Consider the following 16,612-nt stretch of genomic DNA (forward strand, 5'->3'; position numbering starts at 1 on the left):
TGACATTACACATGGCTATAGAAGTGAAGAGAATTGAACAGAAACTTAAATAAATAAGTTTAAAAAGTGAATCGTGTATCAAAAAAAAAAGACACATAAAATCAGAATTTAATCTGTATGCAGAAAACATATGTAGGTTGATATTTATTGTGGAGGAATATTTAGACCTATAGTTGTCAAATAAAATGAAAATGAATAAAAGTGTTCATATTTGAGCTTCCCAGTTAGGTTAATGAACAGTTGTTTCTCAAGGACATGAAGATATAGGTTGTCCTAACTACATCTGTATGTCTTTCCCAAACACCATACTATCCTGTTGTTGATATAAAATGCAGAAAATAATTATGTTATACTAATGGAAGTTCACTTTTGAGAAAAAATGTTTTAGATATCAAGTTACTATTGTCATCATTTTATTATCATTAAGACATATAAGATCGTCTTACTTGTGCGACTCTTACAAAGAGGAAGGGTTTTTTTGAGCATTATTATAGATAATCTGAAGTCCATGGTATTATATAAATGATCCCAAATAAGAAAAGTCTGAGGGCAAAAAACTATAAGAAATACATGCTGGAAATTAGGATTTTTCAACTTCAGCACTATTGAAATTTTGTACTGAATAATTCTTTTCTAGAGAAACTGACCTGTACATTATTACCCCTATTAGTTCTGGTAGCAACATTCATTCCCCAAATCATAACAATGATCAAAAATGTCTCCAGACATTTGGTCAAAATCACTTTGGTTGTTAAACAGTGCTGTAAATCTACCTTTATGCATATTTGCTTTTCTATCCATTAACTAACATTGAAAAAATAAAATCTTGGGTTGATTTTCAAAAGTAATATGTAATGTAGTTGATCAATATGCTATTCTAATTTGATTTACTGCATACCTCCTTGTATTTGCTGGAGACACAATTTGTTTTTCCCACTATCCATAATCTTTATCTGCCGATAGTCACAGTCTACATTATAATTATAGTAGAACCTGAAATGATTAGGGTAATAATAAAATTGGCATAGAAACTATGAAGCTTAGTCAAAGTATATTAATTAGCAAACACATTTAAGTCTTTTATATTAAGAAAAATAGACTCCTTTCTATTTCATGCTCATTGTAATGGAAACATTATTTTTAAGCCAGTATTGCTGGCAGGATTAATAGCTGCCTTCCTGTCTAATCATATTTTATAAGTTTTTATTATATACAAGTTTATAATGGACTTCTATTGAATAGCTAATGGTTTAGCTTCTAATTATTCAATATGTAAATAATTCAGGACAATTTGGAGAAAGAGAGGAATTAAATATAGACAGCTCATTGCTAAGGAATTTTCTCTTGCATGCTTATGTATTTCCTTCAATTATCTTTTCCCTCCTGCTTCAGCTTTTTTATTGCTCCTCTACTGATTTGGTTATCATAATCTCTGCAGAACTGCAAAACACTTCAAATTCCTTCTGCAACCTTCCAAAAAAGTCAATGAAAATGGCTATTAAACATATTATAATTAAATATTCCTTTAGCTTTTCTGTCCCATTTAAGCTGGTATCTTGCACTATTACAACTTTTGAATTTTTCTATCAATAGTCTAATACAAATTAAAATGTAAGATGAAATTAAATCTGATTTTAAAAAGAAAAGGTTTATAAAGAAAAAGATAGTTTCCAAGGATTAGAAAGAAACAGTCTCAGTAATCAGCATATATCCAAATCTCATCCATGAGCAATATTTAAATTTTATCAGATGCTATGGAGAAACAAAGGAATTAAGAGATAAAACTCTACTCCCATCTGTTTTTCTTAAAACTCTATTTCTGCACCCTTTATGTTTATAACTTGTTTAATAACAAATGTATCAATTTCTCAAGTTCAAACTTTTTTCTGTTGTTCTAATGGTAACCCCACTCCAGTACTCTTGCCTGGAAAATCCCATGGACTGAGGAGCCTGGTAGGCTGGAGTCCATGGGGTCGCAAAGAGTCGGGCACGACTGAGCAACTTCACTTTCACTTTTCACTTTCATGCATTGGAGAAGGAAATGGCAACCCACTCCAGTGTTCTTGTCCCTAGAGAATCCCAGGGACAGAGGAGCCTAGAGGGCTGCCGTTTATTGGGTCACACAGAGTCGGACATGACTGAAGCAACTTAGCAGTAACAGCAATGGTAACACTATTATTCTCCCAGTTCCCCTCTTACTCTTTCATTGCCTCTCACATTCTAAGTCACTAATTTACTTAGTGATTTCACTAAGCATCTACTATATGCAAGTACTGTGCTAGGATACATCCATGCCAACTTTAAAATAAGTCTTAAATTATTTGAAATAAAAGAGCACTTTTAGGGCCATGTTAGGTTTATATGACTTAACTGTCACTGATAGCAATTACCACTCTATCTCACTGCCAACACCCTAAGTTCACCCTAACGTCTAACCCTTGTATTAATCACTTATTCTCATCTCCCTACTTTGAATTTTCCAATGTTTCTTGCTATTCTACCTACTGATAAAGAGAAACTTTCTAAAATTCCCTACCCAACCATCAGTAGTGATGGTTTTATTTTATGATAATGAAATATTCTGATTATTCTTACTTAAAACTTCAATTATTAGGACTATTTTTAAATATTGCTGGGGAAACTAGTTGAAATAACTCTCTCTTCCAATCTATAAGCCTTTTGGTTAGATACACAATTAACTATAATAAATACAAATACTTAATTAGCTTTTGCTGTATGTATTTGGATTTTTGTACATCTGTTTTTTCTACCTTTTTAACTCATGCCGTGAATTGAAAAGTGCTCCTTCTGAAATAGTGGGAGAAGGCAAAATCTTGCTATTCTTTGGGTTTTTCATTCATCTCATTCTGCTTCTTCACTGAACTCATAACACCATATGCCTAGCTCTATTTTGTCTCATATAAAAATGGTAAAAAGATGGAAATTATTTTTTAAGTTATTTGTTTCTCACCACAAGCCTGTTTCCAGACTTGCAATTAACAGCGAATTTCTGAATCCCAGGTAAGAGACTAGGAAGTTCTAGAGATGAAAGGGTAATTTCTGGACAGATTTGGAGATACCGTGGCCACTGACTCTTATTTGTGTCTTTATAGTCTAAAGCCAGAAGGAGCTACTAAAACATGCAATGCAGTTTAATGCTACAGAGCTATTTCAGGAAAAAATCCATTCTCAGAGTCAGTATGCTTAATGACGCAGAGGTGTAAACATTTATAAAAGTCTTAAATCCTATCACCAATGTAAGATTTTAACACTAATTGCTTTAGATAGAACTGTCTCATGGTACACTTTAATATATTCTAGAACCTCCCACATCACTTAGTGTAGGCTTTGCTTTAGGACTCCCGCTAGGACAATCAAAGGCACTGTAAAAACTGGCTTCGATTCATTTCTTTACTGTCTTGATTCATCTGTGTGGGTCTGTTAGGGAGCAGCAGGACGACACAGAAGCTTCTTTATTTAAAATGTCAAAAGCAATCAGAGCCACATTTATAAAGTCCATTCTTCTTCACTCAGCATTCTCTCTACTCACCGACGTAGTCATAACTCCTAGGAGATGAATGCAAACTAGATCCTTAGCATTGATTTGAAACTAACTTAAACTCCACCCTCAGTTCATCCCCATCACCTGTCTAAAGTGTAGGAGTAGAAGAAGGAAATAAACATAGTCTGTGTGTGTATAAATTTTTAAACTAAAATTATGCATTGTTAATTGCATAGATTTGAACATATGGTCAACTCAATTATTTTTTTAAAATCTAATTTGTCAGAAGGTAAAGAGAAATAATGATGGAGCAATTATCCCTCTGAACTTGTTTCTTAATTATCCAAGCAAGACTGCTAATGATGTCCATTTCCTAGGTTCCACTGGCAGTACAGTAATTAAAGGTCATGAGAGAACATTTGTTCCAAGGAGACATAAAGTCAAAATGGTAAACTCAGAATATAAACCTGAAGTCTAATATGAGTACAAGTTCATGGTGCAGAACCAGTAGTCTAGAGATTTTTATAGCCCTTGTGTTAAATCATAGAATTTATTTTGTTTCATAACTCTAAACCCCATTAACCAGCCATGATTGGTAGTCTAATACTCTAGGAATTGAGCTCAAAGCTGAGAATGTATCTGATGAGTTCATCCGAGAACTCTAAAAGAAAACAAACAAAACCAAAACAAACAAAAATAAAAACCAAAACCTGAGGTGCCATCTCATGTTGAGAAGCTATTTTAAGTTTAATTTCCAGGCACTCAAGCCAATCTCATAAGTAGCAAAGTCATAAACTGTAATATGCTAATAAGAGGCTTTAAACATGAAAATGGTATTATAAGAGGAGCATTACCTTTGAGTCACTCTCTGGGGCTGAGGTCACCTCAAGCAGGAGAGCCACCCACAAGCCTATGTGTTTCAAACTACCATGGGAGGAAATGTTTCAAAGAAATCAGTGCTCATCTGAAATAAACCTACTGCTGTTCTACTTTTTCTCATGATGCACAAGATCACATGCTCATATAATAAAATATAACTACTCCTGAGAAAAAAAGTTAGTTTTTTCTTCCAGAAGAACTCAAAAGAGACAAAGATTTCTCCAATAGTCTCTTGAAATCCACTTTTGTTGTCGGAGCATAGCTACTCTTATAAAAGTACACAATTCCAATAATTATTTGGTTATTGATATACTTCTAAAACAATGGTTTTCTCCTAAGTCTCATTTTTAAATACTTATATTGTATTATGTCATAGTTACATTATAGTTCTATAAAATAGAACTATATTATATGTTTCTTTAAGCAACAATGATACAGTAAATTCTTGTGTTGAGAAAACTGATAGTTGCATTTTATTTTAAGGAGAAAATAGTGCAGAAAAAAATAGAGTAGGCTTGAAATTTTCACTCATTGTACTCATGTTATTTTTAGAATATACACTATATTTTGACATAATTTCACTTTCAGCTTTATACATATGAAAAAAAAGGTGTGTTTTCAATAGAAGGTGTTAATTAGAAGAAGGGTAACTTTTGCTTTAAAAGTTTAAATGAAATTTAGAAAATTCCCTTCTAAAATCTGCTTTGAAGGATGTTTTCCCACCCACTCAGTGTTTTATTGTGAACCAAAAAGCTCACATTTAGGAAACTAAAATTCTTGATCACTGTTTTTGATTAGGATAATAAAGAAATCAATTTTTATTTGAATAATACAGTCTTTACCTTCTTAAGGTTCACTGATACAAGTACTTACTAATTAGACCCTAGATTTCTTCAATTACTAATATTTCTTTTAAAATTTTTGGTGAATCTTAAAAACAATTATTCCGATTAATGACTTCCTTATTTTACCATAATTTTTAAGTGTATCAATTGAGTTCAGTTCAGTCGCTCAGTCATGTCTGACTCTGCGACCCCATGAATTGCAGCACGCCAGGCCTCCCTGTCCATCACCAACTCCCGGATTCACCCAGACTCACGTCCATCAAGTCAGTGATGCCATCCAGCCATCTCATCCTCTGTCATCCCCTTCTCCTCCTGACCCCAATCCCTCCCAGCATCAGAGTCTTTTCCAATGAGTCAACTCTTCCCATGAGGTGGCCAGAGTACTGGAGTTTCAGCTTCAGCATCATTCCTTCCATAGAAATCCCAGGGCTGATCTCCTTCAGAATGGACTGGTTGGATCTCCTTGCAGTCAAGGGACTCTCAAGAGTCTTCTCCAACACCACAGTTCAAAAGCATCAATTCTTCGGTGCTCAGCTTTCTTCACAGTCCAACTCTCAAATCCATACATGACCACTGGGAAAACCATAGCCTTGACTAGATGGACCTTAGTCGGCAAAGTAATGTCTCTGCTTTTGAATATGCTATCTACGTTGGTCATAACTTTTCTTCCAAGGAGTAAGCGTCTTTTAATTTCATGGCTGCAGTCACCATCTGCCGTGATTTTGGAGCCCAAAAATATAAAGTTTGACACTGTTTCCACTGTTTCCCCATCTATTTCCCATAAAGTGATGGGACTGGATACCATGATCTTTGTTTTCTGAATGTTGAGCTTTAAGCCAACTTTTTCACTCTCCTCTTTCACTTTCATCAAGAGGCTTTTTAGTTCCTCTTCACTTTCTGCCATAGGGTGGTGTCATCTGCATATCTGAGGTTATTGATATTTCTCCCAGCAATCTTGATTCCAGCTTGTGCTTCTTCCAGCTCAGCGTTTCTCATGATGTACTCTGCGTAGAAGTTAAATAAGCAGGGTGACAATATACACCCTTGACATACTCCTTTTCCTATTTGGAACCAGTCTGTTGTTCCATGTCCAGTTCTAACTATTGCTTCCTGACCTGCATACAGATTTCTCAAGAGGCAGGTCAGGTGGTCTAGTATTCCCATATATTTCAGAATTTTCCACAGTTTATTGTGATCCACACAGTCAAAGGCTTTGGCATAGTCAATAAAGCAGAAATAGATGTTTTTCTTGAACTCTCTTGCTTTTTTGATGATCTAGCGGATGTTGGCAATTTAAGTGTATAGTGACTCAATAAGGCATAAGGGTCCACATAAAAATTACCTCTTCAAGGTTAAATTCATGTTTATGTTAATATACAGAAGTGAAAGTCGCTCAGTCATGTCTGACTCTTTGTGACCCCATGGATCTAGAGTCCATGGAATTCTCCAGGCCAGAATACTAGAGTGGGATGTTTATCCCTTCTCAAGCAGATCTTCCTGACCAGGAATTGAGCTGGGGTCTCCTGCACTGAAGGGAGATTCATCAACTGAGTAATCAGGGAAGTCCGTGATATAAAGAAAGGTGGTTACAGATAGAAATATTCATTGTTTTATATATATGTGTATATATATATAGTTTCTATATATAGTTTATATATATACATATATATAGTTTCTATATATAGTTTATATATATATACATGTTTATTATCTTTATCAACTGACAGGGCCTAGAAACAATGAGCCCCAGTAACAATGAGCATATCTAGATACTAGCTCTGGTTTCTAAAACAGTTTTCCAATCAAAATACTTCCTTGGAGAAATGTGTGATTCTAGGACTTGGGTAAGAAATATACAGGCTGAATCTGGAATGTCTTTCAGTGCATAGAAGTAAGGAAGCACTTAGAAAAACCCACAGTAACAAGAAAATGCCAAAGGAAAAAAGGATAAAATTGAAACAGCTCCCAATTCCCAAACTGGAACAATCTGTTCAACAAAATAAGTAACATAATATTAATTTATAACCCAAAGTGTAAAATAAATATTCATGAATCCATCCTAATATGAATAAATGACTGAATGAATAGATAAATACATGGATGAACATAGATTAATCTCCCATGCGAATTCTAAATAATTCGTATAGACACAACGCTTTCAAGGAAGTAAAGCCGAACTCCCTACTCCTTCAGTGTGGGCTGTTCAGAGTGATTTCCTTCCGAAGTGTGCATTATGCCGAAGGAGAAAAGGAGTAATTTTGTAGTGGAGAAATTTGATGAATTTCAATAGAGAGGCTTCCTTCATTATACCTAGTCAGTACTTCTCAAAATTGTCAAGGTCCTCTAAAACAAGGTTAGTCTGAGAAACTGTCACAGCCAAGGGGAGTCTAAGGAGATACGACTGTTAAGTGTAATGGAGTATCTTGGATAGAATCCTGGAACAGAAAAAGGACATTAGGTAAAAAATAAGGCAATCTGAATAAAGTATTGACCAGTTAATAATAATGTATCAATATCAGTTCATTAATTGTGGCAAGTAAATTTAAGATGAATACTACTAATTTAAGATGAATTTGAGAAAATATATGGGGAACATACAGGGACTCTTAGTACTATCTCTGTAACTTTTCTGTAAATCTAAACTATTTTAAATTGAAAAACTATTTTTAAAAAGACACACCCTCAGTAAAATAAAAAAAGAAACCCTATTATATGTTACTTTTCAGTCACCTATTGGTAAATTATAAAGCTTCCTACATCCAGGGGGAAATAGCAGAGATAACCCTGGACAAATAGTTTTAAGTTCTAGACAGTGAAGCTGTATATTGCAGCATAGAGATGAAGAACGTTATGCCTCAGTTAACTGGTAGGTATTTCTAGTGAGTAAGATGATGCTGAGAGAGGGAAGATGTGGGAAAGAGGAACATATTATGTGATCATTGAGTGAGTGAATGATAGTCACTCTGTTGTATCTCTTTGCAACCCCATAGGCTGTAGACTTCCAAGCTTCTCTATCCATGGGGTTTCCCAGGCAAAAATACTGGAGCAGGTTGCCATTTCCTTCTCCAGGGGATATTCCCGACCCAAGGATTAAACACAGGTCTCTAGCATTGCAGGCAGATTCTTTACCATCTGAGCCACCAGGGAAGCCTAATGTGATCATTACTGCTGCTGCTGCTGCTAAGTCGCTTCAGTCGTGTCGGACTCTGTGCGACCCCATAGACGGCAGCCCACCAGGCTCCCCCGTCCCTGGGATTCTCCAGGCAAGAACACTGGAGTGGGTTGCCATTTCCTTCTCCAATTCGTGAAAGTGAAAAGTGAAAGTGAAGTCACTCAGTCGTGTCCGACTCTTAGCGACCCCGTGGACTCTATCCCTCCAGGCTGCTTCATCCATGGGATTTTCCAGGCAAGAGTACTGGAGTGGGGTGCCATTGCATTACTAGGGATCTAAATAGCAGGGAATGTTTTTTAAAATGTTTCTGTGTCATTATGTTTCTTCATCCTGTTCTGGCCTAGCAATAGGCTTCTCATCTCGTGTGTAACTAAAAACTTCATGAGTTGTCCATGGTTATGGACTAGGGAAATTATACATTTCACTTTAGCTAATAGATTGGGAAGCCTCTACAGAAAATAAAATACATTAATGTAGAAAGTAATAACAGTGGATTGTTGTTCAGTCTCTAAGTTGTGTCCGACTCTGCGACCCCGTGTACTACAGCACTCCATGCTTCCCTGTCTTTTACCATCTCCCAGAGCTTGTTCAAACTCATGTCCATTGAGTCAGTGAGGCCATCCAACCATCTTATCCTCTGTTGCCCCTTCTCCTCTTGCCTTCAATCCTTCCCGACATCAGTATTTTCCAGTGAGTCAGCTTTTCACATCAGGTGGCCAAAACATTGGAGCTTCAGCTTCAGCATCAGTCCTTCCAGTGAATATTCAGGGTTAATGTCCTTTAGGATATAATAGAAGATAGATTAGGTTAAGTAAATAAATTTAAAATCAAGAAATTTATGATGCTTGACTTAATTTTATATCTATATATACTTTATATTATCACCTCCCACCCCCTCTCCCCTGCCCCTACTTTGGGGTAGGATATTTTTAGTTGGAAACCTAAAAAAATAAAGTGGATACTATGAAAATCTTTTAACTTTATGGATTTTCCCAAGGAAGAGACATTTTCTTACATTTGAAAATTGTAATAATAGTAGGTAAATTTTCATTTCAAATTACCTTGTGATAAACCAATAGAAGAGATAGTTTGTATGGAAAGTGTAAACTATATATATATATCATAGTTGCTTGCTGTAGTCATCCCACATTTTATAACATAATATTAACAAGTTAATAGAATACTGTTAAATCAGGTCTTCCAGAGAACACTGTTGGGAAATGCTGATTTATGTTATTGATATGTTAAAATCTAATCAAAACCTCTAATGAATTTACAGAGCAAAAGGTTAAGATGCTTTCCTGTAATTATTTAAGGAACCGAGTTATTTGCACCTCTGTTGGTGGCATCTTTTTCAAGAGATGTGAAATCCTGAAAGTTCTTTATGTCTGAGTTTAATTGTAAGGAAAGCAGCCACTTAAATTTCCCATTTGAAAAGACCATCTTATAAGATGGTCCACATTTTGAAGAAAAGTGTAAAGTTTTATTCCTAAAGGCTGTTACTGTATTACAAAGCATCATCACCATTCATGATTCAATATTACAAGAAGTAATTACGTAAAATCAGAAGTTAAAGCATATGCCGCAGAAAAAGTATTCAGTTATTTATCATAGTTTCATATTATCTGTTAATTTTTAAAAAGAAAGTGATACCCACCAAGTTTTAGAAATATATATTTTGTAGCTAAAAAGAATGTTAATTAACATATATTGAGTCATTTTTGCTAATATTTGTGTGGTCTTAAGTTATATAAGACCCTCATGGTTTTGAATTTTCTAGTCTGTGAAACATAGCAAAATCACTAGATGCTTTATAGGACAATTTCTTATTTTTAAATTATATAATATAAACTCACTGGTGACAAAGGGTATGTCTTATTGCTACAGCATAGAAGAGTACTTGACATACAAAATAAATATTTTTTGACTGTCTAAGTGATATTTTAATGTCCATCACTGGAAAAATGTTATCAAACTAATCTCCCATGTTTATAAGTCATTTCCAAATGTTAACTTTAACATTAATTGTTCATGCTAATTGTAATACTTTGATTCAGAGTTTCATATAAAATCATTAAATAAGTTGGCTCCCTAACATGAAAATCAAGATTTGTAGTAGTTAAAATTGATTATAAAATGTAAGTGGTTAATAAATGGTTGATAAATATTGCTTATTAGTAATTAATAAAGATCTAGCAGTTTTCTTGTCAACATATAAAAATAAGCTGCTAACTATTTAAATTATGGCATCAACCAGCTATCTTTACCATGCACATGTGTCTGGATATATATTTACATGGCAATTAAATTTCTAAAGGATATTTCTAATCATTAACAGGAAATATGTTCCTTTTGAAAATTAAAACTCCATTTGCATTTATGTTCTAGACAGTAACTATTTTGCCTGCCCAGGGCACTTTTCAGTGAACTCTGCTTCCCTTGGTTGACGATGACAACCAAGAAATACAAAGCATCCATTTAATTGATCCATGAAACATAGGCACATATGTCTTATTGTCAGACAATGATTTTAATGATTAACTAAAGACCTCTTAATTCAGTTAAAATTAACAATAAAAGGAAAACTCTCATACTATTGAACATTTTCTTGTTTGCAAGTAGTTTTTCAAGTTTTATCTGAGACAGTAAAGACCAAATGCTAGTTAATTACTATGGGGTCATGTGAGTTTGTACATGGTTTTATAGTATTGTTATGATAGTTATACTAAGAAAATTTATTTCAAATGTTTAAGAAAACAGAAGAATAGAGATATTATGACTGGAGAAGGTGAAAAAGTGGGGGAGGTTACAGTGATTTTATACATGATATAGCCTAGCATAGCATAGCACAGTATCACATATTTTGCATGATGTAGTTGTATATGCATATAAATTATTCACATGCACACATTTAATCTTCTATGAGATAGGATCTTTCCAGGAAGAAGTCTAAAAAGGTAAGAACTGTTGGGAAGCATATTAAAATCTATACGTTTATAATTTTCCCAAAGGACATTCCTGACATTTGGAAAACATAATTATAGTAAATAAACTTTGATTTTGCATTACCCTATAGGTAAAAAACCAGTGGAAGAATTCATATCACAGTGTAACATTTGCACTTCAAACCATCAAATTCTTGAGATGAGAAGGAATAGAGTTATTTGACCTAGCTATTCATTTCTTGTGTTTTCCCATATAAAGCCAAGAGTTGCTGAAAAATAGCAAAAAAAAAATCCTAATAGGGAATCTTGTGCTTTATTTAACCATTAGAGTTTCCTACAGCTGCTGCTAAGTCGCTTCAGTTGTGTCCGACTCTGTGCGACCCCATAGACGGCAGCCCACCAGGCTCCCCCGTCCCTGGGATTCTCCAGGCAAGAACACTGGAGTAGGTTGCCATTTCCTTCTCCAATGCATGAAAGTGAAAAGTGAAAGTGAAGTCGCTCAGTCGTGTCCGACTCTTAGCGATCTCATGGACCACAGCCTACCAGGCTCTTCTGTCCATGGGATTTTCCAGGCAAGAGTACTGGAGTGGGGTGCCATTGCCTTCTCCGAGAGTTTCCTACTAGGCAGCCTCAATTTGCCTCCCAACATTTTACTTCAGAGTTTGTAAAGCAGGTGGGAAAGCAAAAAATTGAAAAAGAAAATAATGATAATAAAAATAAAATAATGCTTTTAAAGGCATCTGAGAACAACAACAAAAAAATGGATTCATTTTTCCACTGGTACATGAACACCTTCTTACTGGAGAGACATGTTAAGTTTGTTTCCTAAAATCTTTTTACAGGCTGAATATGAAATACTTATTTTAGCCATATCTTGATGTAAAATACAAATTTTTCAGATATGTTTCTCAGGATTATCTTCAACAGTAAATATTATTTTATTAATACTCTTAAAAGTATTATAAATAAAAATCCTTTAGATATAAATTTGATTTACAATAAGCCCTTTGATTATCCATTTCATTAATATAATTTTAGCTTAACCAATATATTGGTCCATGACCATTTAAGCTCACAAAATAACTGAGAAAACTTTCAGAACCTTGAGTTTAAACATAATTCTACCACAAATAATAGTGTACTAAACAACTTCCCCCTGTATGTCCAATATAACTAATCCTCATGAAGGTTGGCTGGCTGGAGAAATTATAAAGTACCCTATAATCTGGCAAGCTCCAAACTTGAGACACATCATGTAATATAACACTATATTTTTATATTGCTGATTATATATCATAGCACTGAGATGGAAAAAGTGGCATTGAAACAGTGAAAAGACATATGGTGACTAGGTCATTTTTAAATGGGAATGGCATAAAAACATTTCTCCCCAAGTTTCTATACTAAAAAAGCCTTTAAAATACCAGAAAACTCTTAGTAGCTTCATGAATGTGTACAGTCTCTTTGTTCATCTGTTCATTCATAAGTTTTAAGCACTGTGCTATACAGTGGAGAAGAAAATGGCAACCCACTCCAGTGTTCTTGCCTGGAGAATCTCAGGGACGGGGGAGCCTGGTGGGCTGCCGTCTATGGGGTCGCACAGAGTCGGACACGACTGAAGCAACTTAGCAGCAGCAGCAGCAGTGCTATACACAGAGAGATCAAAGATAAATGATGTTAAGGATTTCACATTTAATAACAATAAAATATGGTTAGAATTAAAATAAGAAAATGAATAAGGAGCCAAATGGATCACATATCAGTGAACAACTTAATTGACCTGAGATAGAGAGTCTACAGAGCTTGATTCTTTTGATGGACATTAAGAAAATAAGATTTTTTTCAAGTGAAAAAATTTAAGAAAATGGATATCTATCAGAAGTGACATGTGCAAAAACTCAGAATTGTGAGTGGACATTGTAAGTTCTGTGATAATTCCAATATAACTGGAGTTTGGAATGAATGGTGGAAACAAGAGAGTCAAGTAAGCTTGCAATGTGGTTGTGGCAAAGTTGTAAAAGGAGGGTCATGTGGATGATGCTAAGGGATTTGTTCTTTGTTGTTAAAGGTATAACTTATAGCCCTCCTAGGACTCATCTGATAAATGAGAGGATAAATAGAAGTCTGAGTAAAAGTGACCAATGAATATAGCACTTTAAATTACTAGGGATTTACCCAGGGCAGTTGAACCAGAGTAGTTGGGTCAGAAATCAGAATGTAATGGTGTTAAGGAATATCTGGAGATAGCAAGAAGTAGAGTCATTAAGTGATTCTTCTTCTGATTAGTTGGTGATGAAGAAAAGAAGAAAGACTGAGTGGCAGCTTGAGAAAAATTTTTAGGATAGGTGAGTCTTGATTATTCTTTGTAAACTGAAGAGAAGTTAGAAGAGACAAAATCATTGGCATTATAGTAAATATAGGGAGATTTGATGGAGCAGTAGACGAGGTAGGTGGAATGGGATTTAACTTTGACAAAAAGTGAGGCACACCTTCCTTTAAGGCTGGAGAGAAAGTTAACAAGACAGGTACTATTTTCAGAACACAGAGAGGAAAAAAGGATTTAAAAAGTTGAAACATTTCTATTTTAAGAGTATAGTTAAACAATGATATTTGTAATTCTGTATAATAATTCAGTTCCAAGCTATTCACGGCAAATATGTAAAGCTTTATATGAAATTTTAAGTAGTGAGAAATGGTAGTGAAATATTACTTTTATGGCTAGTGGTGAAAATTTATTTTCTTATCCACCCAAGGATGATAGCTATCTGGTTTAATAGGCTTTATTCCATTGTAGCTTGATATTGTCAAATAATTGTTGTAACAAAGAGCAGTGTAAAAATTGATGCTTGTTGAGCTTCTATTCTGCAACATGTACTATTTTTCATGTTTTCCAAAAGCACTTTGATAAAAGTGCTGTTGTCCATATTAGTAGAAAATGAAATCTAGGCTCAGAAAGATTAAGGTTGTGGTCATATAACTAGATAGTATCAGAGCCAAGATCCCACCATTAGAATCTGTGAGCTTTTTATTACACCAGGGTACTTTTCTCTGTAGGGCTGTCTACATTTTCAATACAACCTTTAAATTAAAATTTTAGAAAATACCTTCATGAGGAATGACTAAAAGTGTCACTTCAAGATTTTTATCTTCCAAAAGTTGTATGTGGCCTGATGGAGAAATGGTTGAAGGAAATGTTGGAGAGATGGATATGTGACTTTTCTTCACTGGTAGGAGCAGGGGACTAGCAAATTTGGATACTGTTAACATGGTTTCATTTACCTTCTCAAGCTGATTAGTTCTGGAGATATCTGACTACAAAACAACCAAGGGCATAAAGAGGGAGGAAGGTAAAAATTAAACCTGTAACAAGGGCAGGAACATATTTATGATGCTAGAATCATGTTAGAATCAAAATGTTTTAAAGATGCTGTGAAATAAAGTTTATGGAAGGGCTGGAACCAGCAAACTACATTACTTCAATTATGGTTACTGTGATTAAGCTGTATCTATAGAACAAGTGTACCACACACAGAAAGTTAGGATGGAACCCCAAGAAGAGGATTATTTTAGGTTTACTTGTATTGAATATCATGTTCCTATGACTAATCCTGAGCATTATTTGCAAAACCAAGAACATCAGCAATGTTTAGGTTAAATACCAAAGAACCTGGCAGGGCATGCCAGTAATACTGCATCAGTTATTTTTCCAGACACAAAGCTTAGTCATTTATGAAAAGTCAAAAAACTAAAGAAAGATTGAATATAGTGAAGGAAATTATAATTATTGCTAGCTTATCAGTTTCCCTCTATGTAAATATATTAAACAAAAAATCATGAAGTACTCGGAATTCTTCAATATGAGCTATTTATCACACAGGGTCAATATACTTCAATGTATTCACTGATTAATGCAGTACAATTAGAGAGATGTATGTATAGGCAGAGGCAAGATTCATTTTATGGTAAAGAGAAACACTTTTTTTTTTTTTCCTAGCCTTGGCTTAAATTTTTTTTTGTTCAGTAACAAATTTCAAATGATGTTCACTTAATTGAACCAAATAGTCATAAGGAAAAGGCAGTAGCAGACTTATAACTAAGCAAATAGTTTTGAGGAACAATTCTTTTTCTATTTGTCCTATCACTGGTAATAATTGGGATTACTTTCTAGCAGCTGGATACTTTCTGTATGAAAGAAAATATGAAACTAAATTACAGAGGTTATGCTGAGCCCGAGAGAGAAAAGAAATGAGAAGACATAATTGAACCTGTAAAGGGTTCATTTGTAGTTGGGACATTTCCTCCTAGGAAGTGAAATATCTTACAGCAATACAATGAATATACTTCTGATTTATGGTAATTAATTCTGAATGTGGGTTATCCAACACACTGCTCACAATAGAAGATGAACTGTACAACTGAATTATCAGCACCTTGGAAGTAAAATTAACTTAACCTTAGCAGAAAGTGAAGTTTTGTACCTCATCTCCACATTGAAATCATAGATCAAGCCATCCTGTCTTATTTCACTGCCCAGAGGTCTAATTATAAATGGGAAATGAAGCAAAGAAGGAATAGCTTTCCTATGTATTCTGCCATGGCAAAAGTATTGTTGGAAATCACACCAAGTTTAGTGAAAGGTTGAATAACTTCACTCCATTCTTTCTAACCTCAAGATAAGAGTCAGATGACAGTAGAAATTGTCCCATGTGAAAGAATGCTTCTTCATACCCAATTTTGGAATGGGATAGACAACAATGTTGAAAAGTGCACATGCTTGCCTCTGCTAAAATGATAATTAGAATGTGTTCCTAAAAGAAATGTTGGGACCCCCTTACTTAATATTAGTTTATTTGAGCTTTAACCACAATTATTGACTGTATCTAGGTTGCAAAATTCAGCATCTACATTTAGTCTTCAGCTACTTCTAAAGGAAAAGAATTAATTAGCTATGTTCACTATTTCTTTAAATTGCTAAGTGGTAAATTAGTTTAATTAAACTGCTGAATTAGATTTGAAGAGATAAACCATATAACTTCATGCAATCAATACCATGTATTCAGGAGAACAAACTCTGGAATTACTTATATAATCAGCATCAAATGTAGAACAGAAATTACACAAGTTGAAATAGTCAGATAGAAATAGGACAACATGAACCGTCTGAATGCTTTCAAATATGTAAGATTTAATTTCAATAGAATAATTTTTGAATTTTAAATTCTCATTTTACATTATTAAAAAACAAATTTATGGACTTCACGTTTTAGCG

This window comes from Oryx dammah, unplaced genomic scaffold (genome assembly GCF_014754425.2).
Source record: "Oryx dammah isolate SB20612 unplaced genomic scaffold, SCBI_Odam_1.1 HiC_scaffold_11050, whole genome shotgun sequence".
Classification (NCBI taxonomy): Eukaryota; Metazoa; Chordata; class Mammalia; order Artiodactyla; family Bovidae; genus Oryx; species Oryx dammah.